This window comes from Globicephala melas, chromosome 10 (genome assembly GCF_963455315.2).
Source record: "Globicephala melas chromosome 10, mGloMel1.2, whole genome shotgun sequence".
Lineage (NCBI taxonomy): Eukaryota > Metazoa > Chordata > Mammalia > Artiodactyla > Delphinidae > Globicephala > Globicephala melas.
Window position 1 is genome coordinate 38,479,670 of NC_083323.1, and position 27,320 is coordinate 38,506,989.

General features: G+C 36.6%; 1 protein-coding gene and 1 pseudogene across 7 annotated transcripts in view; one reads left to right on the forward strand and one right to left on the reverse strand.

Moving 5' to 3' along the window:
- PPP1R12A (protein phosphatase 1 regulatory subunit 12A) overlaps nt 1-27,320 on the forward strand; it is a 158,467-nt gene that overhangs the window by 14,457 nt on the left and 116,690 nt on the right. The window lies entirely within an intron of this gene.
- LOC115858725 (protein S100-A11 pseudogene) lies at nt 917-3,649 on the reverse strand (annotated as a pseudogene).

A 27,320-nucleotide genomic window follows, 5' to 3' on the forward strand; every position in this document is an offset into this window, starting at 1 on the left:
TCAACAGTCTCTGGCAATTCCTTGGTGGTCCAGTGGTTAGGACTCTGGGCTTCCATTGTGGTGGGCACGGGTTTGATCTGTGGTCGGGGAACTAAGCTCCTGCAAGCCGCACAGTGCAACCAAAAAAAAAAAATCCTCTAACTTTTTTCGGTTTCTAAATTTAGTAAGCTGTGTTTTCAGGGAAAATAAAGGTAAAATATTAGCTTTAACTAAAAAACTTATACATTGATATATTTTTTCTTTTTTGCTCAAAATATTACTAGAGTTGCTTTGAGTATTTGTGACTTTTTTGCATATTTTAATGTTTTTTTAAAGTTGCACAGGTAATGAGAAAAGTAGCAGTTCTATAAAAAGGTTGTGTGGGTTATTTTGACCTTGAGCAAGCATCATTGGGTTTGTTTTAGCTTAAGTGAAATAGGAAATGGTTATTATATATTTTTTTGTACTCTCATAGTTCTTTATTTGTTTGTTTATTCATTTGTTGTTTTTCCCCCCACTAGAAGGTAACCTCAGTGAAGGCAGGACCTTGTCTGTCTTGCTGACTGTATCCTCAGAGCCTATGACAGTACCGTAGTAGGGGTGTATAGACATTTAATGAGTGAACACTAAGTGACGTCTCTCCATCAGTCTGAGAAACTTAGAGATGATTATGTTGGTATCATTAATCATGATTATGTATGCACCCAAGATGCACTTTTACTATTTACTTTACAACTTCTGGTAACTGTTAACATCAATCTAATTTATATTCCTCCCAGTCATCTCCCTCCCTTGCACAAATTTACTGACTCTCCAGTATGTGCTTTAAAAAACAATATGCTTTTATTACTGCCAGCCGGAGTGGCCTGCATGGGGTGGTGGGTGCGCCGGGCTCAGGGTATGTGTGGACTGTGAGGGGTAGATGATAATTGGGAGGCTGAAGGAAAGGGAGTGGGGCTGGAGGCCAGGCCCAAAGACTCCTCTGATTTACTTCTGGGAAGAGGTAGACTTAATAAATGAGTCATGGCAAGCTATGGCCAGGCCGCCAAAAAGATTAAGAAATTCTTGGAAATCTAGCTGCCCATCAGAGTTGAGGTCCAGTTTCTTCATCATGCGGTCGAGGACACCAGGGTACTTCTGGTTCTTTGTGAAGGCACCCAGCTCTGTATTCATGAAGATAAGGAACTTGGCCTTGGAGAGTTTGCTGTTGTTACTGTCCCTTCCAGCATGCTTTTGGAAAACAGCAATTAGAGACTCGATGCACCGTTCAGTCTCTGTAGGGCTGAATATTTTTGCTATGTCGGAGAGGAGCAAGGCACGGGGCTGCGAGTGGGGAGTGGCGCGGTGAGCCTGGTTACTATATACATTAAACCTTAATTCAAAATTACTGTGGCATTTTTTCCGCTTTTTAACCCACGCTTGACATTTAAAGCCAGTCTTATTGGGGAGTGGGGGGAGATTATGTGTATGTTTGTTTTATGTGTGAAATGGACTGATGATACGTAAATTGTTCCCTGTAAAATTACACTTAAGTGTCAGAAAGTTAGTTGCAAGACAGTATGTGTGATGTGATTCCATTTGGGGGGAAATGTTGTTTGCATAGAAAAAAATCTGGGGAAATTACCCCAACTATTAATGGTTATGGATATTCTGGATTATGTCATCTTTGAATCTTTTACAACAAGCAGAAAAAAGTGATGAAGATGAATCTGAACTGGAGAAAAATGCCTGAATGGCTACTTCCAGTAATGTATTCAGGATTAAATATAGAGACATTGACATAATGAATGTTAGTTTGCTAGTCTTTGTCCACTCAAGGAAGCTGGTGTTCTAAATATTTATTTCTATATTATGCCTATCTTTTCTCTGAACCTTTTATTTAATAATGAAAGATTGATTGTCATTATGATGTACACCTTGGGAGAGTTTTACAAGTAAGAAAATGAATTAGGGGTTTAGTTGGATGTATTTTGAAGCTTTTGGCAAGTAGACTACCAAGAAAAGATAAGCATAATTTCCAAAAAAGCAGATAGTTTTGAGGAATAAAGGGATTTTAAAAGATAGAAGAGCAATTTTTATACAGTGAGCTCTTTTGACTTGTTTTATATGAATATGAAAATGATGAATTTAATGATGAATATCTGTTTTAAGAATGAATTGAAAAAATGGCCTCAAATCTCTAAGAATAGAATCAGGAATGGTGAAGCTTAGAGTTATGTGAATTTTGTGAAAATATTTTTGAAGACAGTGAAAAGAGGGCTTTTAAGAGTTGTGAAATGGAGCAAGACTAGGAAGAAGGAAATAACTGATGGCATAGCCCTTAATTTACATGTACATTTGTTAAAAATGGTCTTCTGGGGCTTCCCTGGTGGCGCAGTGGCTGAGAGTCTGCCTGCCGATGCAGGGGACGCAGGTTCGTGCCCCGGTCCGGGAGGATCCCACATGCTGCGGAGCGGCTGGGCCGTGAGCCATGGCCACTGAGCCTGCACGTCTGGAGCCTGTGCTCCGCAACGGGAGAGGCCACAACAGTGAGAGGCCCATGTACTGCAGGAAAAAAAAAAAAAAAAAAATGGTCTTCTACTGTAACCAGCAGAATTCTAATATCCATTATTAAGCGTATAGTTTTAGAAGAGGTTATGTTGATCACTAGATGCCCATTTGAGTTTTCTGAAAACAAGTTTTGTGTTGACCTATCTTTACTTCCTTTTTTGACAAGGTTGGTAAGTTCAAATGAGGGAAATGTTGCAAACGTAGTGTAGCTTGATTTTGTAGTACAGCACTTGGACAGGCTCTTGTTAGATCTTTGCGGTTAACATGACAAAAATCTAACATGAATATTAGCAGGATTGGATGGATTAACCGCTGGGTGAACCACTGTATACATGTCAGTCTACTGATTAATCACTCAGTGTCAACCCAGAGGAAGGACTAAAATGTAGTGGTCCTTGTGTTCTTGACCCTATCTTATTCAACATTTTAGTAGATTAAACTGTAGAAGCTGAGAGAGAACTCTAAAAAGTGTGAAGTAGTAGGTTTTAAACAGTAAAATGAAAAGATAATGGATATTAATGTAAAATTCTGCATTAAAATATTGATGGCTATAGGTTGGTAGAGACCATCTTTTTTGTTTTGTTTTGGTAGAGACCATCTTTGACAAACATGAGAAAAATGTTGCTTGAAAGTTTAAAAGGAAACCCAGGGTCTGACAACAGTATAATCATTTTAAAATGTACTAATTCAGTGTAAAGCTAAATTAGTATTTAGTATAGATTTTTTAAAAAAATCCGTTCCTTTACACTGTTAGATCACATCTGCAGAACTGTGTCTAGTTCTACAGTTTGAGATTTGTCTACTGTTTCGGCAGATCTTACCAGTTACAGCCTTTTTTTGATTACTCACCGGTGGAATGGCTTTGTATAATAAAATTATTTCTACTGAGGAAAACCTATATTCCAGTCCTTTTTCTAGATTTGTTAACAAATGTATACATAATTATATACACACAGTTGCAGTTCTTCATATATCTTAAGACCCCCCCAAATCATCAGCTCAACTATTTTCTTTTGAGCCTCTCAAAAAAAAAAAGGGAGCCAGTTTTCAAAGCCACATACTTAGCCGTGGTATTAGGAGAGCCACTAGTAGTAAAGTGGTAGAAGGACCTCTTGCACATGTTAGTTAGGATTCTTTGTTTTAAGTAAGAAAAGCCCATTGGAACTAGCCTAAATAAAGTAATTCACTGTAAGATTATAGAAATGTCTTACAGAATCTGGGCTTCTGGAATGAATTAGAGCCAGGAAGTGTATGCAACCCGGGAAGTCTTCTAAGTTTCTCATCATTGTTTCCACCAAATCCACTTTATTCTTTTTGACAGCAAACTAGATTTCTTGTTTTCCCAGTTCTGAAGGCAAAATAAAAGGGCACCAACAATTTCAGAATTTGTACCTGGTCTAGATATCCAGAGAGATTGATCTCCTTCTCAGTTCTAATTCCAGATTCCCAGGAAAGGGACCAATTGATCCACCTTAGGTTATTCATATATCATCTGAGGTCATCAACAGTAGCTGGTGGGGTTGGGTGCCTCTGAGCAAACATACCTACTCTGTCATTCTAAATAATGTATTATGAGGAAATGAGGAAGACAAAGCTAGAATTAATAAGTGAGTTCATAAAGAAGCAAATATCGATTGTATAAATGCACAATCTATAAAAATGAAAAAGCATAAATAAACGTTAAATCTTAAATCAGCCGTTCTCAAACCTTTCTGTTTCAAGGCCCCCTTTATACTCTTAAAACTTGAGAACAGACTGCACCAACAGGGCAAGTAAAACTGGGGAAATCTGAATAAGATAGATGGATTATATATAAATGTCAATGTCATGGATATAATATTACTGTATACAGTTTTCACAAAATTTTATCGTTAAGAGAAACTGCAAAGAAATATCTCTATTATTTCTTACAACTACCTGTGAATCTAATTAACTTAATAAAATAATATTAAAAATTTTGTTTATTATTATTTTTTGTCTATTATTATTTTAATGTAAAAAAATAGTGAAGAACCCAAAGACCTTTTTTGTTTATGTTGGCTGTCTTCCAGTATTTAACAAATTAGAAAGTAAAGCTCAAAAATCTTTAAAATTTTATTTATTTAAAAATAATAACTCATATGCCAATGTAAATAACATGTTTATGAAAGATAAGCATTTTTCAAGTCAAAAAATTTAAGAAGGGCATTGTTTTACATTTTGCAGATTTTTTTTTTGTTTGCGGTACGCGGGCCTCTCACTGTTGCAGCCTCTCCCGGTGCGGAGCGCAGGCTCAGCGGCCATGGCTCACGGGCCCAGCCGCTCCGCGGCATGTGGGATCCTCCCAGACCGGAGCACGAACCCGTGTCCCCTGCATCGGCAGGTGGACTCTCAACCACTGCGCCACCAGGGAAGCCCCTGCAGATTTTAATGTCTTGCTTAATAGATGATAAATGGATTCTCGTAACTATTTCTGCACATAGTCTGTTGTGATTTCACATATTTAGCTTCTGAAAAATTCCACCATACACTTGTGAGAGAATGAGAGTATTAACCTTGCCAGATTTCCTGTAAGGGTTTCAGAGAACCTCTGAGCTAAATAAGTGAAGGGATATACAATACCATGCTCATGGTTTGGAAGATTTTCTATTATAAAGAAGTTAATTCCAAACCAATCACAGATTCAACACAAGCTGAACCAAAATCCTAGTGTTGTGTGTGTGTGTGTGTGTGTGAAAAATGACAATCTGATATATAAATGAAAAAGGCCAGATATAGCCAGGTTAATCTTTAAGAACAAAAAGGTGAGAGGGGAGGGACAGATTGGGAGTTTGGGATTGACATGTACACACTGCTATATTTAAAATAGGTCATCGACAAGGACCCTACTGTACAGCACAGGGAACTCTGCTCAATACTGTATAAAAACCTAAATGGGAAAAGAATTTGAAAAAGAATAGATACATGTATATATATATAACTGAATCTCTTTGCTGTACACCTGAAACTAACAAACATTGTTAATCAACCCTACTCTGATATAAAATAAAAATTTAAAAAAAGAACAGAAAGGTGAGAGGACTTATTTACTCTGATGGAAAATAAATGGAACTCAGCCAACCTATCCATATGGAAAAAGAGTTGACACCCTATACTTTGCACGATACACAAAGATCAATTTGAGATGGATTGTAGATCTAAATGTGAAATATATAATAATAGATATTGAAGAAGGTAACATATGAAGATATCTTTATAAACTTCAGGTAGGGAAAATATGTTTAAACAGGACACAAAAATCATTAACCATAAAAGAAAAGACTGATTAACTGGAGTGCATTAAAATGAAGAATTTCTGTCCCTCAAAAGATAGCATTAAGAGAAGTAAGCTTCAAAATGGGAAGATATTTGTCTCACATACAGTTGACATAGGGCTTACATTCAGGGGTGTGTATGTGTGTGTATGTATGTATTAAACTACAAATGAGTAAGAAAAAATCCACAATCAGGCACATCACAAAAGGAAATATTCAAATGGTGATAAATGTTCACCATTAATATTCAAATGTTATTAAATGACAAAAACTTATTCAGTATCGTTCATCAGAGAAATGCAAGTTAAGATCACAGTAAGGTGTTAGTACATATCCACCAGAATGGCTAAAATTTAAAAGACTGATAATACTAAATGCTGAGAAGGATGTGGAGAAACAAGAATTCTTATACACTGCTGGTATAAGAAGTATGTGAGATTTCAAATGAATTCAAATATTTTTAAAAGTTATCTCTTTTGCTAGGTTAGACATGTATAATACCAATGGAAACATTTACTCTGGATTACTACATCTTTTTTACTAAATTTTTTTTAATTAAAAATTTTTTTTTAATATTTGGCTGCCTTGGGTCTTCGTTGCTGCACCTGGGCTTTCTCTAGTTGTGACGAGCAGGGGCTACTCTTGGTTGTGGTGCATGGGCTTCTCATTGTGGTGGCTTTTCTTGTTGTGGAACACGGGCTCTAGGCATGCAGGCTTCAGTAGTTGTGGCACGTGGGCTCTAGAGCACAGGCTCAGTAGTTGTGGCACATGGGCTTAGTTGCTCCGCAGCATGTGGGATCTTCCCGGACAAGGGATTGAACTCGTGTCCCCTGCATTGGCAGGTGGATTCTTAACCACTGTGCCACCAGGGAAGTCTCTGGATTACTACATCTTTTAAAGCTGAAATTTCACAAGAGACTGCTGAGGCTCCTTATTAAACTGATTCATTATAAAACTGTTAGAATTTATATTTGTAGAGGGCAGAGATTCTCTTATACTGATTAGTTGGTGATTGAACTATGAGTATTTCATGAATTTAACAATGTTTGTTGAGTTCTTTGTATGTGCCAGGCTTGGTACTAGGAGCTAAGGAATACAGACAAACTTTTGTTCACATTAATCGAATGATCAATCAGTGTTGAGTCTTTTGAAGGAAAAGCATAAAATATTGTATATGTCAAATATATTTCATTTAAAAATACATAATAAAGGGAACGAAAGGTTTTGAGAGTTTGGATGGGATCTCTGTGGAAGTGATGGTTGAACTGAAAGCTGAAGGATGAATTGGTATGACTCGGTAAAGTTGGTAGAGGGTGGAGGGGTAGAATCTTGAGGAATAGGTTCTGGACAAAGGAAACAACATATAAAAGCCCTTCATAGGAAGGAGGGAGGGAGCAAGGCCCAAGGAAGAACCCAGTGGAAGTGTGACCAGAGCACACTGATGAGAAGAATGGTACCACAAGAGGTATAGAGAGGTAGGTCGAGGTCAGATCTAGTAGGACCCAGTAAGTCCTAATCCATTTCATACTGAGAGCTCTAGAAATGCATTGGAGATATTTAATTGCCTTAATATAATGAGATTTGCATTTTTAAGAGACAACTGCTGCCTATAGAAAAGATTGAGGTGTGGGGGAGGAGGGAAGAGGGAGTTCTACCAGGAGGCCAATTCCAGAGGCTATTGCAGTAGTTCAGACAACAGATCTTTCCTCAGATGGCTCTTCAGTTGAACACTGGTATTTTACAAGATGTTAAAAGGTATTCTAGGTGGGGGAGGGTGTAAGAATTCTGTGGTTTGTATGTTTGAGATGATTCATAAAACGAAGGTAAGGTAGAATTTTTCACAGTCTTCAAAATGTGCTGAAGGAGGCGAGTGAGGAAGGAGCTGAACCCAGGTGATGGAAATGCAATCAGGGTTTTGGGCCTGAAGGAGGTTTAGTTTTAGGAAATGGAGAATAGCCTGTGAAGGAAGATTGGGAGGATGCATGGTGGCAAGCCCAGAAGTATAGACTTGGTGTATAAATTGGTAAAGAATATAACACTGGGGGCTTCCCTGGTGGCGCAGTGGCTGAGAGTCTGCCTGCCAATGCAGGGGACACGGGTTTGTGCCCCGGTCCGGGAAGATCCCATATGCCGCGGAGCGGCTGGGCCCCTGAGCCATGGCTGCTGGGCCTGCGTGTCCGGAGCCTGTGCTCCGCAACCAGAGAGGCCACGACAGTGAGAGGCCCGCGTACTGCAAAAAAAAAAAAAAATAAATAACACTGGAGTGAATGAATTAAGGTCTATTGGAGGAAATTTATTTGATAGTTATGGAAAATAGCAGCTTGGAAGCCATTTCAGTAGTTCAGCTCAGAGATGAAAATATTCCTTCCAGTCTCCCTTTGATTTTATTTGATACTGTAGGTTTCCTATTTACCAAGAAAGAGTTGGGTTTTGGATCAGTATTTTATCATTTTTATCTTTAGAATTCTTTGCTAATGTTACAAAGTGATTTTTATTAGAGGTTGTAAGAAGTTAGGAATTGATGCATTTTTTACTGCTTTCCAAGTCAGTAATATTAACTTTCTTAGCCACTAGCTACATTTTCTGTTGTAATAGAGTTGCATATACTGAATACTAAATTGAGAAATTTTTAAATAATTTGAACTGATAGTATTCAGCTTTGTACAATGACTAACCCTCAAAATTGGAGGGTTGTTTTTTTATTCATATGTTCTAATGCATTAACTCTCATATGTTCTAATGCATTAACTCTCTTTTTTTAGGAGTGGAATTCATAGTGGAGTAAACAAGATTTAAAGTATTTTAATTTTGTGTAGCTCTTAGATCAGAAAAAAATTTTTTAGGACAAAGTAATTAATGGATATTATATTTTGAAATATACCTTGAAGGTTCATTTTAATTGTTGTCATAGTTATTCCATCCAGTTCTGTTTGAGTTGGGTCTTTTAGACTAACTCACATAGGCCCTTTTCTCACCCAATAAGCTCCTCTCTCCTTTAGTCCCACCCAAATGATAAATATGATTTGTTGTCAGTTTACAAAATGATTCCTCCCCTTTTTATTGTGAAAATGATATGACATTAAACAGAGGCCATGGTTAGGGCATAGAACTTTTAGTTTGTAACAGGTTCTTATAAAAAGTGTGGGAATTCACATCTCTCCATCTTCAGAGGGACTGATCTCATGGGAGTAATAAATAGTAAACATAAATAATAATGTTTAACTATATAATAAACACTGTTTTAGGCAGTTGTATTGTCTCACAACAATCATATGAGGTAAATATTTTTAATCTTATTTTTCTTTTATACCAATGAAGAAAATGAGATGCAGTTGTGACTCCAAAGTCACAGCAAAGCTTATACATTGCAGAACTGGGAGTTGGATCTGGGTAGTTTGACTCAACATTATTCTCATAAACACTGTGTTATAGTGCCTCTGGGCTACTTGAATCACCAGATTCTACCTCTCTTGGTATCCTAAAGAATCCCTGGAGCTAATTATAGTTCAGTAGATAGGCTAGAGCAGATCTGGTAGATCAGTTATCTAAAGTGTGCCAGTGGGGTATGCCAAGAAGCTCCCTTTATACAGCCAGGGAACACCAAGGTTTGCTTTTGCCAGCTAATATTCTCTACTGTCCCAGAGCTTGCTGTTTATGATTGTAGGTGCTATTAGACAAGAATTGTAGGGCCCTGACTGACGAGTGGTATAGTTAATTTTTGAATTATCAGTCCTTGGTTCTAAATAACTTTACCTGAAATATAGTAACTGAACATATAATGACTAAAGCGTAACACAGAACTAACAGGTCACTGGTTTATATTAGTATTTTATGATTCTGTTAAGTTCTTTAAGATGTTCCTTTTGTCAAGACATCATGTAAAAAACCTCATTAAATGCTTTTGTCTCATTTTCAATTTACATGAATGGGATCATATACCTGCTTTTCTGCTAGCTTCTGCTCTTCTATTAAGTCATTTTTTCCATTACTAAAAGCTTGTTTGTTTTCACTGGATAATCTGATTCCAAGTTTAGAACTTCTGCGTTTTACAGAACTGTGGATGACAGGGAGGTAAAAAACAAAAAGACTACAAGAAAAGCCGTTACTAGTTTCATTAGAAAATTCAAAGGCATCTGTTGTTTTCTGTTATTAACTGTTGTCTTCCTATTTTGGAATAAAAGTAAAACTAGGCCCTAGTTTAGGTATGGCAGTTATCATTGATACTTACAGTACCACAAGCATTATGCTCTTTGAAGATTTGGAATAGTTAAATACAGTGCTTTGGATCATCATCCTGTTTTAAATTGAAGTAAATTTTAGGAAAGATTCTACTCTTTACTCTGCAAGACACTGTAAAATTTAACATTGTTTAAAGAAAGCTTTATATAGGAGAAATGAATTATGAGTTAGTATCCTAACTAAACATTTCCAGTCCCAGAGACCCATTTATATGAAGAAGCCTTCTATTCTTTCAGATATTTACTGTAGCAAGTAGTCTGATTGCTCCTGAGGCTAATAGTGGAGATCACTCCCTTTAAAATGCTATGAACCCTTATTAACCAATACACCATAGAGTATAGCAGTCTTCCAATTTTTAAAGAAAATAGATTTATTTTTATATACAGTAATAAAATGAGGTTAAGTCTGCCATTAGTGAAAGTAGACAGTAGTAGAATAAAGGTGCTTGCTCTATTTACCAATTTCTTGTTTTCATCTCCTCCCAAGGAAATATTCTATACTTTAAAATTTTTATTGTAAACTTGATGATCTTTTTTGTTAGTACAGGCTGAGTATCTTTGGACACTCATAATTTTTCCCTCCAATTTTGAAGGTAAATTTTATGTTGTTAGCTGTCTTTGAAAGCTAAAGTATGTTTATCATAAATGAAGAATCATGAGCAATGAGTTCCAATAGAACTAAGAAAAGCATTAGGACTTGTCTTAATTTCTTAGGGTAATTGGGAAGTTTATCAAAAGGCATTTTACTTCTCTTTGTTATCTTTTTCACAAGGGCTGCCTTCTAGATGGCAGCTACACTCCTCCAACCTGCCTCTCTCCTGTACTAATATACTTTAGAGACCTTGAGTGAGAGGAGCCAGAGAATTATTTTAACCTATATTTACATATTAATGAAATACATTTTAAAATTGAATTATGCATGAATAAAAATAAACTTAGATCATTTATGAAGTATAATCAGTCTTATATACAATAAGCATTGAAAAGCCATCTGATTTTTTCTATTGATATTTGCTAAATGTTCACTTTTTTTAGTTTTTTTTCTTTTTAATTTTGTTATACATAAGCCCTATAGAGAACTTGGAAATACTGAAAAAAGAAGAAAACAGAGAGAGAGAGAGAAAAGGAAAAAAAAGGTAGTCCCTTTACTCTATGTTAATGAATTTCCTTGCAGTCCCTCTACCTTGCATAGGTGTATGTCTGTGTTTGTGTGTATTTTTTATATACTCTCAATTGTACTGTTGATACATTCCAGCACTCAACTGTTGTTACCATTAGTGTATATTATTAAGCTCTAGTGGTGCTATCTTTAGATTAGTGGGCTTTTCAATTTTATTTTGTTAGAATATTTACATAGAAATTTGCAGAATGACCTGTAAAAATTGTTTGATGGGTTTTAAGTATACCAAGCAGGAATATAATAGCTGTAGTAAAACATGAATAGAATTAGTGAAGAAAGATTATTTTGGTAACATGGCAGCTGGAAGAAAGATTAGCCAAGCCATCTGTGAATTGAATTACAGCATAACGTGTTAAAGTGGATTTTCAAACATGAATTTTTGCTATTTTAGGTTTTGGAAATGTTTTTGTATTTGTGTTTAAACTTGGGTGGTCTTGGTATTCACTTCAAGTAAAGTGAAGATGCTTCAATGTATCTTGGAGAATTAAACAATAGTTCTTTTTTCACCTTGCTTTCTGCTTTACATCTATACCACACTTTTTATTTGGCCCTTTTAAGTATCTAGAGCTATTTGCCTTTCAAAAAGCTGAGTATGAAGCAAATGAAGTCTGCAGATATTTTCAAGTTTATTAAACAGCCAATTGCTTAATAAAATGTTATATTGTAGAGTGGTGTAGGTTTTGAAAAAATAGAGAGCTAGTAAAATATAGAAGGAAGAACTTCTACAATTGGAGTCCTTTCCCCTTCAGAGTCTGCTAAGTAAGGATAATAATATTCTGTAGCAGGGTTCTGGGAAGATGAAATGAGGTAGTGTAAATGAAAGTACCTAGTACAGCCTTTCCTACCAAAGGGGAAAGGGAGCTAATATTTGCATAACTGCTGTTTCAGACCTTTCGCTAGGTGTTGGAGGACAAATAGAAAGTACCTGCCTTTGAGTTTATATCTAATTGTGGGTCCATAATGAATGTATCTGTTATGACTTTAGTCATTTAGAACATTTACTCTGTTTAATTAAGCACTACATATAAATGGAATCATTTTATTCTTTCTAGCAGAATTGGGACGAAAGGGAAGAACTTTTACATAAAGGTACTTTCCTGCTTGTAGATGATATACACCAGCAGATTTTCAGGGGAGAAAATCTAATGTGTGGGTGGAAAGGCAGAGTTACTGAGTAGAGGAGAAAGTGTGTCAGCTAGACAGTAATAGTTGTGTAGTGTGGTTTCACACACATTCTTTTGAAGAGCTGTGAATTCATGATCGTATTTGTATTTACCTTCATTTTCTTGAAGGATTAACTGTAATAGCAAAAAGGATAAAATACAGCATATACACATGAAACTGGAAAACAAGATATGGACTTAAATTATCAAGGTCCAGTGGACTTAAATTATCAAGGTCCACACTGTGGTATTTAGAATAATACAAAAATTTAAGTTCTGCTTGACTGATACTTTGGTAGAACCGGTTAAAAATTACTTTATAAGGTTAACAGCATGGAAGCAGAGCTTTCAAAAAAAGAGTAAGTTACTTTAAAAGTTCAACCTCCATATTTTACCTCTGAAAGCTGTCTTTTTTAAAATAAATTTATTTTTTATTTTATTTATTTTTGACTGTGTTGGGTCTTCGTTACTGTGCGCGGGCTTTCTCTAGTTGTGGCGAGGGGGGCTCCTCTTCGTTGTGGTGCGTGGGCTTCTCGTCGTGGGGGCTTCTCTTGTTGTGGAGCATGGGCTCTAGGCGGCAGGCTTCAGTAGTTTTGGCTTGTGGGCTCTAGAGCGCAGGCTCAGTAGTTGTGGCACACAGGCTTAGTTGCTCCGCGGTATGTGGGATCTTCCCGGACCAGGGATTGAACCCGTGTCCCCTGCATTGGCAGGTGGATTCTTAACCACTGCGCCACCAGGGAAGCCCCGAAAACTGTCTTTTTTGTATCAGGTAAATAAATGCTTGTTGAATTGAATTTTATAATTTAGAATAAGAATCTCATACTTCTTTTTTTTTTTCAATTTAGGAATCAAAGATTTCAAAAACCTAGCATTTGCTAGAAAAATTGGACCAGCTGTGAGGATTAGATGAAATACTATATAAAAATGATGTATAAAATGCAATACTAATAAAAGGGCTTAAGAGGAAATGTCAGTGTTTCTAAACATTGGTATTGATATTATCAGTAACAGCTGAAGCTCAGAGGAAATGTGTTTTTCGATAGAGAACACTAATTATAGACTTGAAATCCACTTTGAATTTTATATCTCTCTTAGAGGAATTATCATGAGTATAAAGTAGATGACACTCTATCTAAGTTGAACAAAGTTGTTAGGGAAAAAGATCCCAAATCTAACTAGACCTATCAGGATCAGCTGACTTTTGTAGTCTCTTCCCTTTGCTCATCAATATTCTAGCTGCACTTCCTTCACACCTTTAATTATCTAAGCTTTTTCATACCGCTAGTCCCTGTGCATTTTCCCTTTGTCTGAAACAGTCTCTCTACCCTTTGGCTAACTTATTCATTAAGCTTTGTGACTTTCTGAAGCAAACCTTCGCTGATTCCCTGTCTTATTCTCCTCAAACGTATCTTTCCCTGTTACCACCCTGTTCTTTCATATCTCTTCTTTTAGGGTGTAATTATGCATTTATTTATTTATTTATCTACCAGTGAAGCCCAAGCATTTATCATAGTGCTTGACTCATAGTGAATTCTCAGTAATTGTTGAATGATTTAATTTTAAAATTCAGTAGTTTCTCTTTGGATTTAAATCCAATTTTTACTTTGCTTCTTTTTCTCTTTCTCACTGTCTTTCTTTTTTGGCAGATTCAGATAGTAAATAGCTGTTATTATTACTGCTTGGTAGTATTTACGAGAGCTATGCAATTGTCCTATGCTTTTTTTTTCTTTTTTACAATGTATACATATATTAAATATTACAATTTTATTTGTTGATCATATCTCAGTATAGCTGAAAAAACAAAATATTTTTAAATAAAATAATTTAAAATGAAAATGTTTTTGACAATGAGAACACTACAAATCAAAAGTTCTGGAAACTGTTCCAGGGGGCATTTCTAGTCTTAAATGTATGTATTAGATAAGAAGAGAGGATGAAATTTTATAATCACAAAATTGAAAGTCTAAATAAAATGAACAATTTGTTAGCAAAACCTATAAAAACTGACCCAAGAAAAATAGAATATACACTAATTGTTAAAGTAATTAAATCAGTGGTTAAAACCCATTCTGGGGGTGGGTGAATCCCTGGGGCAGATTGTCTTATAAGCATATTCTACCAAACCCTCAAGAATAAATAATTTCAATCTTATTCAAAAGGTTTTGGGGTGGGTTTTTTTTGTTTGTTTTTAAATTTATTTACTTTTATATTTTTTTATTTTTTGGCTGTGTTGGGTTTTCATTTCTGTGCGAGGGCTTTCTCTAGTTGTGGCAAGCGGGGGCCACTCTTCATCACGGTGCGGAGCACAGGCTTCAGACACGCAGGCTCAGTAGTTGTAGCTCACGGGCCTAGTTGTTCCGCGGCATGTGGGATCCTCCCATACCAGGGCTCGAACCCGTGTCCCCTGCACCGGCAGGCAGCTTCTGAACCACTGCACCACCAGGGAAGCCCTCAAAAGGTTTTGAACAAGAGAAAAAGGAATAAAACTCATCAATTTATGAGGCTTCCAAAATTTTGATTCCAAAATCAAACAAGGATAATACAGAAGGAAACATTTCAGGCCAAACTCATTCATAAAAAGAGATGTAAAAATGTTGAATAAAATTTTTTTAACAAACTGAATCAAATAATGTTTAAAATCGTAATACATGATGAACCGTGTAAGATTTATCTCACAAAGGCAAGGAAAATTCAATACTAGAATATCTACCAACATAATAAATCACATTAAGAAAAGGTAGAAAAAGTACATAATGAACAAAATAGAGACATAAATCTTTTGATTAAAAAAGCATTAGGTACTTCAAAAATCTTATCAAATAGAAATTCTTTCTTTTTTTTTTTTTTTTTTGCGCAGTACACGGGCCTCTCACTGTTGTAGTCTCTTCCGTTGCGGAGCACAGGCTCCAGATGTGCAGGCTCAGCGGCCATGGCTCATGGGCTTCCCGGACCAGGGCACGAACCCACGTCCCCTGCATCGGCAGGCGGACACTCAACCACTGCGCCACCAGGAAAGCCCAGAAGGGACCTTCTTAATAGCCACCAAAAACTTTATCAAACATTGTTCTTATGGTGAAATAGAAGTATTTCTTTTTTTTTTTCACACACACACACACACACACATACTGTATTTTTATTTTTACAAGAGATTAAACTGACACCAAGCGTTGTAAATGGGTGACCACAACAAAAGCAACAATGATTGCAATTACCAAACATGAAACACACTCATACTATGTCATAATATTGACATTCAGTCCAGTAATCCTCCACTGTAACAGCTCCTTTACTTTGCAGTGAAAATTGCTTTGTATATTTTTTGCCTCTGAGTCCTTGTGGGATTTTTTATTATTATTATTCAAACAAAGTTACAAAAATTATAATCATCCTCATGAGTTCACTCAGTCCCATGTAATTAATTTTTTTTTATCTTGATCTTTTGTTAGCACTTTTATGAATTCATCAGTTTTCCATTAGAGTTCTGAAAATGCTTATTCATTCAGTTCATCAGTATAGTCAGTTACCAGAAATCTGTACTTGTCAGAGTCTTTTCCATGAATTCCTTGAAGATGAAACCCTTTTATAAGAACATTTTTGCAAAAGCATCAGAGTACACCAAGAACTGTCTGGTTTGTTGTTTTTTTTTTCTTGTAATGACTCCAAAAAGTGAGGAGCAAGTTAAAGCAAGTTTTTTGCCTCTGCAAGAGAAGTGAAAACATTTGGTCACACAAAAACTCGTATGCAGATTTTATAATGACTTTATTTATAATCATTAAGAACTGAGAACAAATAAAATGCCCTTCAACTGTCATGTCAACAATCCAAATAGCTTTCAACTGTTCTTCAAAAACTATAGGAACCCTCCTGAACAGGATCAATTGCTGTATAGAAAACTGACTCTTGAGCATGATTACTAGTGAGTTTTCACTTCAGAAGATGACCTCTATTTTTCTGCTTCATGTGATTAGGTATCTCAAGCAGCTACTTCTGCCAAGAAGCTTATCCTAACTTGTTCCCAATCTAGAGCCGTCTTGAGTGTTGTCCTTGAACTCTTGCATATTTCTGTAACAGTTCTGTAATTGTTTATTTACTTGACTGCCTATTCCACTAAAATATAAGTTCCTTAATTTTGTCTTTGTAGTGAGCACCTAGCATAGTACATAGAATACTGATTGCTAGATATTCAGGAAATGTTTAATGGTATGAAGAATTGTCTTCACAATGACCAATTCCAAAGACTTCATCTTCGGGCTTTGAATAGAAGTGGACATTATGAAATTGCTCTCCCTAATTTATTTGGTGCATAGGTATACAGGTTGAATAGTTAAAGTAAGATTTTTAGTTAAGTGGACAATCCTATACTATATCATTGATTGCCGGCTTGATTTGGTACATCTGCGGAGGCTATTCAGGAGCCACCTTCTTTCTGTAAAATTCAGTGTGTATGCTTCCCTAACTTGTATACTTAAGTTAAAGATAATTACCATTCCAGATTGTGTGAAGATTCACTTTGGAAAATATTTTAAAATCCCAGACAGAAACTTAACTATTTATAAAAGGATATATTCATGGGTATTAGGGTTTAAAGCTGTTAAAGCTATAACTGTAAGAAGCTTTGTTGTTCATTGTTTTAAGTTCACTGCTATTGATTTAAAGGCACATTTGTAGAAACATGTATGTGTATTTATTCAACAAATATTTGTGTGCCTATTACCTGGTAGGCACTATTCTAGACACTAGGATACATCAATGAACAAAGCAGGCAAAAATTCCTTTGCTTGTGGAGTTTACATGGAGCTTATGTTCTGTTTCTGTATGTTTTTATATGTATGTGTCTAGATATGACACTATTATAGGAAAAACAGCATAATAAATGGTTTTAGGGTTGTTTCGTATTTTAGCAGAGGACTACGATAAAATTGGAAGATTGTTACCAACCCTTGATTGTGTGTAACCTCATTTCACATATGTGCCTTTTAGATTTTATTTTCGCCGTTGCTTATCCAGAATGGGGAGGACAAATAAATTTTAATAATCAGTTAAATTAAACTGACATTTATTGTTTTGGCATGTGCAAAGCACTCTGCTATAAACATTGTAGGGGGAAGGGGACTAACAATTTGTAACTTCAAGACGTGTATATAGTCTAATGGGGCAAATCTAGTGCAAATATAACTAATTCCGCACAGGATAAGAGGAAAGGTGCAAACACATTGCCATTTATTTTCAGAAAGGGGGAATGTTACACCAATCAGTGGCTAAATGAAAACAAAACAAAACAAAACACATCATCAAATGTTGGTGAGAATGCAGAGCAATGGGAACTCATTATTGGTGGAGATATAAATTAGTACAGTTACTTTGGGGAAATGTTCGTCAATTTCTTATAAAAGTAAATATACGTCTGCCCAGAAATTCTGTTCCTAGTGTTTGCCTAAGAGAAATGAAAACATATGTTCTGAAAAGACTCATACCAGAATGTTCATAACAGCTTTATTCTTAATAGTTGAAAACTGGAAACAGCCCAGGTGTTCATCAGTAGAGGAATGGATAAATAATGATATCGCCATACAAGGAAATAGCCACTCAGCAATTAAAAGGACAAACCACTGATACCTACAGCTATATGAATGAATCTCATGAACATCTTGCTTACAGAAAGGCTTTCACATAATAAGGGTATACTCTAGAATTCCACTTACATGAAATTTTTAAATAGCCACATCTTATTTATGGTGAAAAAAAAAACAGTAGTGGTTGCTTTTACGATGGGGGTGTGGGAGTTGAGTAGAAAGCGACGTGAAGGAACTTTCTGTAGTGATGGTAGGTTCTAAATATTGATAGAGGTTTGGGTTACACAGGTTTATGCATTAGTTAAAACACAGTGAATGTACATTTAAGTTCCTTGCATTTCATAGTATGTAAGTTTTGCATCAAAAGAAAACTAAACAAATATTGAACTCTAATTAATGATACACATGCTGAAGTATTTAGGGAGATAATTTACTAATTATCTATACTAATTTCTACAGCCTTACTTTTTTGGTACTTTTTAAAGTAGCTGGATTAATGGATGGATAAAGGAATGATGGATAAAGGGTAGATAGCTATATATGCCAAGCAAGTAATAACATGTTAATAATATATTCTAGATGATGGATACATAGGTATTCACAGTAAAAGTCTTTCAACTTTGCTATATGTTTGAACATTTTTATAATAAAATGTAAAGGAAAAGCGGGAAATACTATATGTGGAAGGTAGTGTCAATAAATATTTTTGTGTTTTATGTAATTTTTAGGATGTAGAGGAATGGAAAGAATTTTTGTTGGGGCGGGGGTGCGGTCTAGGCAGAGGTATAGGGAAAGCATTATAGGAGGAGGGAGCAACATTACAAGAGATGCCAGGATAAGAATTGAACTAGTGAGTAGTTCAGGTTGGCTGATGCATAGGGTAAAATATTGAAGCATAAATATAGAAAAGTAGAAGGCATTTGTGTAATAAGTCATTAGGAATTAGTTTCGGAATGGTGGGACATTTCTTCTCCCAAACCAAAAAGAGAAAAAAGAAGGGAGATGTAAGAACTTTTAATGTGGGAACAGTGAGATCTTAGAAGATTGCCATTGACCACTTCAGTTTTCTTTATAGTGTAAAAGTATAGCTATTGGGTATTTATCTCAGGTGGCATTGTGGAGCAGTAGGATTTAATATAAGGAGACTGGAGGGGATTTGGAGTGGTAAATACAATGTGATAGGAATTCAGGGAAAAGAGAAGGAGGGTAGAATAATAGTGAGGTTAGAGTGATGTTATAATGGACCAAATTAATATGGTTTCATAATATTTCTAGCATTGCTTGACAGCATCTTTATAAGAGCACAGAGAGCAAATGGATGATACTACTCAGCCCTAAAGATTGGCAAGAAATTCTGGGGTGCTGAATGAATAGTTGAAATAGAGTAGGCAAGTAAAGCCTGTGAATGGTGGACTGGGGAGAATTGGAAGGGGTCAAGAATCAGGAATTCACAATGAGCACCAAAAAAGAAGAGATTCAGTCCAAAGAGAGAGGAAGATGTAGAATGGGACACCATATTCTTCTCTGGGAATTTCAGAATTCTAAGATCGTAGAGGTGACACATTTGGAAATGGTGGCATAGTCTTCCATCTAATCACATAAGCCAGAAATTTAGGAGGCATTCTTAAGATGCTTTTTCTCTTAATCACTATCTCAATAAGAATGTCTAAATTCTTGAGTTTTCATTGTGAAGATAATCTAAAATATATGATCATGGGTAGCCAGGAAGATGGGTATTTCTAGCTACCCATGAATACTGCTTCTTAGTTTCAGTTGCATTTTACAACTGAATACTGCTTCTTAGCTTCAGTTGAAGACATTTGCATTTGCATTGGTGTTGGTGCCAAATATAACAGATTTAACTGTCAGCAACAAATGAGGAGAGACCAAGATGGATTTAGTGAAAATGTCGTGTTTGCAATTGGATGGGGGTAAATTCCCAGCCAGTTGACATCACAGACCCCTTTACAAACTAAAGAAAAAAGTCATGAGAAAATTTATAAATTTGTTTAGATTTACATATATACTAAGGCATGTATAATGGCCTAAGTTTATGTTAGTAGCTGTTTAAATAACATAATAAAAATAATTTCAGTTAATTTTAGGGAAGTTTGTGGGAATTTTTTTTTCCTTTTCGAGGAATCCCTTTATATTACTCATATTGGACACATATTGTTTGTTGTACAGAATACATTTAGTCTCCTTAGCCTGATCTGCAAGGCCAGCCACAGTCTGCCCCTCTTTTTTTTTTTTTTTTTTTTTTGCAGTATGCGGGCCTCTCACTGTTGTGGCCTCCCTGTTGCGGAGCACAGGCTCCGGACTTGCAGGCTCAGCGGCCATGGCTCACAGGCCCAGCCACTCTGCCGCTCGTGGGATCTTCCCGGACGGGGGCACAAACCCGTGACCCCTGCACGAACCCGTGACCCCTGCATCAGCAGGCGGACTCTCAACCACTGTACCACCAGGGAAGCCCATCTCCCCCTCTTATCTCCACTTAATTCTGCCTCATCACCTATCATCTCTTGCACTTTATGGTCCTTCCGCAATACCAGACGCTCTCTATCTGATATTCTACTCCCTACCTTTTAGGAATATTGTTTTAGCCTTCACCATTTCTATATTCTTAAAGACACATACTCCTAGAAGCTCTGACTCCTCTCTCTCTAGGCTCTTCCTATCTTCTCAGCTCCTACAAAGTAAGGTACTTGCCATGTTAAAGTATTTCCTATTTGGCTCCCAATTAAAACCGTGTATTTCATATGGATCTGTATCAATCATGATTCATCTTTGTATGCCCAGCATGTTGTATCACAATAAATGATAGATGTTCAATAGTTATTGAAAAGATTTGAACCATGCTGGTGAAGGGTATTAAAGTCCAGAAACTGTTTTTGCTCTTCTGAAAGATATTTTCTGGAGAAGGAAGACTATTGTGATAACACAGAGCTTGGGGGTTTACCTTCATGTCTTATTTATATAATCTGTTCTCTTGTTAACATGAAATCGCTCTGTCGGAAAAGATTTCCCGGGACTTCCCTGGTGGCGCAGTGGTTATGTATCTGCCTGCCAATGCAGAGGACGCAGGTTCAGTCCCTGGTCCGGGAAGATCCCACATGCCACGGAGCAACTAAGACCATACGCCACAACTACTGAGCCTGCTCTCTCGAGCCTGTGAGCCACAACTACTGAACATGTGCACCTAGAGCCCGTGCTCCGCAACAAGAGAAGCCACCACAATGAGAAGCCCATGCACCACAACGAAGAGTAGCCCCTGCTCGCTGCAACTAGAGAAAATGCGTGCACAGCAACGAAGAGTCAACGCAGCCAAAAATAAAAATAAATAAATAAATTTATTTTTTAAAAAACAAAAAGATTTCCATCTGTATTAGACATGACTGCTCCACTGAGCTTTACACACTAAGTTTTGTGAAATGAACTTCTACTTTCCCTGTCTTTGCTCTTGAATTCTTGAAAATTAAAATCACAGTGTAAGTTATCACGATATCTTATTATTCTAAAGACATGAGCATGCAATGTTGTAAGTAAAATATAAGTAATGTAAAAGTGAACTGTTATCTCAGGGTCTTTGCTCGTTTTCTTAGGGTGACTATTTTTTCCAGGAGCTCTGAAATGATCAGCACTAGTTGCATCACATGATTGTTCTCTTAATCACCCCTATGCAAGGAAAACTGCCAATAACATATATTAGTTCCCCGTTTTCCAACAGTTGCCAGTTTTGATGTTACTTGGTTAGGTCTGTCCTCTGCGTAATTTCTCTAATCATTTTTTTTCTCATTGGAAACTTTATGACCTAAACAATAACTAGAAAAGAAGCATTATTCATGGAACTGGAACAGATGTTGCAGAATGCACACGCTTAAGCACAAGTACTTTTATTTTACTTAGAAGTCCTCATATAGTTTCTATGTACTTTTTTTTTTCTCTTCAGGTTTTTATTAGTTATCTCTTTTTTACATATTAGTGTATATAAGCCAATCCCAATCTCCCAATTCATCCTTCTGCCACCATCCCCACCCCAGTTTCCCCCCTTGCTGTCCATATGTTTGTTCTCTACATCTGTGTCTCTATTTCTACCTTTCAAACTGGTTCATCTGTACCATTTTTCTAGATTCCACATGTATGTGTTAATATATGATGTTTGTTTTTCTGACTTACTTCACTCTTTATGACTATTTCTGGGTCCATCCATGTCTCTACAAATGACCCAATTTCGTTCCTTTTTATTGCAGAGTAATATTGCATTGTATAAATGTACCACATCTTCTTTATCCATTTGTCTGTCAGTGGACATTTAGCTTGCTTCCATGACCTGGCTATTGTAAGTAGTGCTGCAGTGAACATTGGAGTGCATGTGTCTTTTGGAATTACGGTTTTCTCTGGTTATATGCCCAGTAGTGGGATTGCTGGATCATATGGTAATTCTATTTTTAGATTTTTAAGGAACCTCTATACTCTTCTCCATAGTGGCTGTATCAATTTACAGTCCCACCAACAGTGCAGTAGGGTTCCCTTTTCTCCACACCCTCTCCAGCGTTTGTTGTTTATAGATTTTCTGAAGATGCCCATTCTGACTGGTGTGAGGTGATACCTCATTGTAGTTTTGATTTGCATTTCTCTGATAATTAGTGATGTTGAGCAGCTTTTCACGTGCCTCTTGGCCATCTGTATGTCTTCTTTGGTGAAATGTCTATTTAGGTCTCTGCCCATTGTTTGATTGGGTTGTTTATTTTTTAAATATTAAGCTGCATGAGCTGTTTATATATTTTGGAGACTAATCCTTTGTCTATTGATTCGTTTGCAAATAGTTTCTCCCATTCTGAGGGTTGTCTTTTCATCTTGTTTATAGATTCCTTTCCTGTGCAAAAGCTTTTACATTTCATTAGGTCCCATTTGTTTATTTTTGTTTTTATTTTCATTAGTCTAGGAGGTGGGTGAAAAAAGATCTTGCTGTGATTTATGTCAAAGAGTGTTCTTCCTATGTTTTCCTCTAACAGTTTTATAGTGTCCAGTCTTACGTTTAGGTCTTTAATCCATTAGGAGTTTATTTTTGTATATGGTGTTAGGGAGTGTTCTAATTTCATTATTTTACATGTAGTGGTCCAGTTTTCCCAGCACCACTTATTGAAGAGACTGTCTTTTCTGCGTTGTATATCCTTGTCTCCTTTGTCATAGATTAGTTGACCATAGGTGTGTGGGTTTGTCTCTGGGCTTTCTGTCCTATTCCATTGATCTATATTTCTGTTTTTGCACCAGTACCATATTGTCTTGATTAATGTAGCTTTGCAGTATAGTCTGAAGTCAGGGAGTCTGATTCCTCTAGCTCCGTTTTTTTCCCTCAAGATTACTTTGGCTATTCGGGGTCTTTTGTATCTCCATACAAATTTTAAGATTTTTTGTTCTAGTTCTGTAAAAAATGCCATTGGTAATTTGATAGGGATTGCATTGAATCTGTAGATTGCTTTGGGTAGTATAGTCATTTTCACAATATTGATTCTTCCAATCCAAGAACATGGTATATCTCTCCATCTGTTTGTGTCATATTTGATTTCTTTCATCAGTGTCTTATAGTTTTCTGAGTACAGGTCTTTTACCTCCTAGGTATTCCTAGGGATTTTATTCTTGTTGTTGCAGTGGTGAATGGGATTGTTTCCTTAATTTCTCTTTCTGATCTTTCATTGTTAGTATATAGGAATGCAAGAGATTTCTGTGTATTAATTTTGTATCCTGTAACTTTACCAAATGCATTGATTAACTCTAGTAGTTTTCTGGTGGCATCTTTAAGACTCTGTAGTATCATGTCATCTGCCAACAGTGACAGTTTTACTTCTTCTTTTCCAGTTTGTATTCGTTTTATTTCCTTTTCTTCTCTGATTGCCATGGCTAGGACTTCCAAAACTATGTTGAATAATAGTGGCGAGAGTGGACATCCTTGTCTTGTTCCGGATCTCAGAGGAAATGCTTTCAGTTTTTCACCATTGAGAATGGTGTTTGCTGTGGGTTTGTCGTATATGGCCTTTATTATGTTGAGGTAGGTTCCCTCTGTGCCCGCTTTCTGGAGGCTTTTTATCATAAATGGGTGTTGAATTTTGTCAAAAGCTTTTTCTGCATCTATTGACATGATCATGTGGTTTTTATTCTTCAATTTGTTAATATGGTGTATCACATTGATTGATTTGCGTATATTGAAGAATCCTTGCATCTCTGGGATAAACCCCACTTGATCATGGGGTATGATCCTTTTAATGTGCTGTTGGATTCTGTTTGCTAGTATTTTGTTGAGGATTTTTGCATCTATATTCATCAGTCATATTGTTCTATAATTTTCTTTTTTTCTGCTATCTTTGTCTGGTCTTCGTATCAGCTTGATGGTGGCCTCATAGAATGAGTCTGGGAGTGTTCCTTCCTCTGCAGTTTTTTGGAAGAGTTTGAGAAGGGTGGATGTTAGCTCCTCTAAATGTTTGATAGAATTCACCTGTGAAGCCATCTGGTCCTGGACTTTTGTTTGTTGGAAGATTTTTAATCACAGTTTCAATTTCATTTCTTGTGATTCTGTGTCTTTTGGTTGGGGCATGTAATCCATTCTTGTGTTCATGCTTTCTATTATTTCCTGGTTCTTGGAAGGTTATACCTTTCTAAGAACTTATCCATTTCTTCCAGGTTATCCATTTTATTGGCATAGAGTTGCTTGTAGTAGTCTCTTATGCTTTGTATTTCTGGAGTGTCCGTTGTAACTTCTCATTTTTCATTTCTGATTTTTTTGATTTGAGTCCTCTCCCTCTTTTTCTTGATGAGTCTGGGTATTGGTTTATCAATTTTGTTTATCTTCTCAAAGAACCAGCTTTTAGTTTTATTGATCTTTGCCAGTATTTTCTTTGTTCCTATTTCATTTATTTCTGCTCTGATGTTCATGATTTCTTTCCTTCTACTAACTTTGGGTTTTTTTTTGTTCTTCTTTCTTAGGTGTAAGGTTAGATTGTTTATTTGAGATTTTTCTTGTATTGCTATGAACTTCCCTCTTAGAACTGCTTTTGGTGCATCCCATAGGTTTTGGATCATGTTTTCGTTGTCATTTGTTTCTAGGTATTTTTTGATTTCCTCTTTGATTTCTTCAGTGATCTCTTGGTTATTTAGTAATGTATTGTTTAGCCTCCATGTGTTTGTGTTTTTTACGTTGTTTTCCCTGTAATTCATTTCTAATCTCATAGCATTGCGGTCGGAAAAGGTGCTTGATATGATTTCAGTTTTCTTACATTTACCAAGGCTTGATTTTTGACCCAAGATGTGATCTATCCTGCAGAATGTTCCTTGTGTGCTTGAGAAGAAAGTGCAATCTGCTGTTTGGGGGTGCAGTGTCCTATAAATAGCAATTAAATCTATCTGGTCTGTTGGGTCATTTAAAGCTTCTGTTACCTTATTAATTTTCTGTCTGGATGATCTGTCCATTGGTGTTAGTGGGGTGTTAAAGTCCCCTACTATTATTGTGTTACTGTCGATTTCTCCTTTCATGGTTGTTAGCATTTGCCTTATGTATTGAGGTGCTCCTATGTTGGGTGCATATATATTTTTAATTGTTATATCTTCTTCTTGGATTGATCCCTTGATCATTATGTAGTGGCCCTCCTTATCTCTTGTAACAGTCTTTATTTTTTTAAGTCTATTTTATCTGATACAAGTATTGCTACTCCAGCTTTCTTTTAATTTCCATTTGCATGGAGTATCTTTTTCCATCCCTTCACTTTCAGTCTGTACGTGTCCCTAGGTCTGAAGTGGGTCTCTTGTAGACAGCATATATATGGGTCTTTTTTTTGTATCCATTCAGCCAGTCCATGTCTTTTGGTTGGGGCATTTAATCCATTTACATTCAAGGTTATTATCGATATGTATGTTCCTATGACCATTTTCTTAATTGTTTTGGGTTTGTTTTTGTGGGCCTTTTTCTTCCTTTTGTTTCCCACCTAGAGAAGTTTCTTTAGCATTTGTTTAGCATTTGGTTTGGTGGTGCTGAATTCTCTTAGCTTTTGCTTGTTTGTAAAGCTTTTGCTTTTTCTGTCGAATCTGAATGAGATCCTTGCCAGGTAGAGTAATCTTGGTTGTAGGTTCTTCCCTTTCATTTTAAATCACTTTAATATATCACTTTAAATATATTGTGCCACTCCCTTCTGACTTGTAGAGTTTCTGCTGAGAAATCAGCTGTTAACCTTATGGGAATTCCCTTGTATGTTATTTGTCGTTTTTTCCTTGTTGCTTTTAATAATTTTTCTTTGTCTTTAATTTTTGTCAGTTTGATTACTATGTGTCTCGGCATGTGTCTTCTTGGGTTTATCCTGCCTGGGACTCTCTGCACTTCCTGGACTTGGGTGGCTGTTTCCTTTCCCATGTTAAGGAAGCTTTTGACTATAATCTCTTCAGATATTTTCTCGGGTCCTTTCTGTCTCTGCTCTCTTTCTGGGACCCCTATAATGCGAATGTTGGTGCATTTAATGTTGTCCCAGAGGTCTCTTAGGCTGTCTTCATTTCTTTTCATTGTTTTTTCTTTATTCTGTGCCATGACAGTGAATTCCACCATTCTGTCTTCCAGGTCACTTGTCCATTCTTCTGCCTCAGTTATTCTGCTACTGATTCTTTCTAGTGTATTTTTCATTTCAGTTATTGTATTGTTCATCTCTGTTTGTTCTTTAATTCTTCTAGTCGTTTGTTCTTCTAGGTCTTTGTTAAACATTTCTTGTATCTTCTCGATCTTTGCCTACATTCTTTTTCCGAGGTCATGGATCATCTTCCCTATCATTCTTAATTCTTTTTTCTGGAAGTTTGCCAATCTTCACTTCGCTTAGTTGTTTTTCTGGGGTTTTATGTTGTTCCTTCGTCTGGTACATAGTCCTCTGCCTTTTCCTCTTGTCTGTCTTTCTGTGAATGTGGTTTTTGTTCCACAGGCTGCAGGATTGTAGTGCTTGCTTCTGCTGTCTGCCCTCTGGTGGATGAGGCTATGTAAGAGGCTTGTACAAGCTTCCTGATGGGAGGGACTGGTGGTGAGTAGAGCTGGGTGTTGCTCTGGTGGGCATAGCTCAGTAAAACTTTAATCCACTTGTGTGCTGATGGGTGGAACTGAGTTCCCTCCCTGTCGGTTGTAGGCAACGCAGCACTGGCACCTACAGGCTCTTTGGTGGGGCTAATGGCGGACTCTTGGAGGGCTCACGCCAAGGAGTACTTCCCAGAACTTCTGCTGCCAGTGTCCTTGTCCCCATGGTGAGCCACAGCCCCCCCCCCTACAGGAGACCCTCCAACACTAGCAGGTAGGTCTGGTTCAGTCTCCTATGGGGTCACTG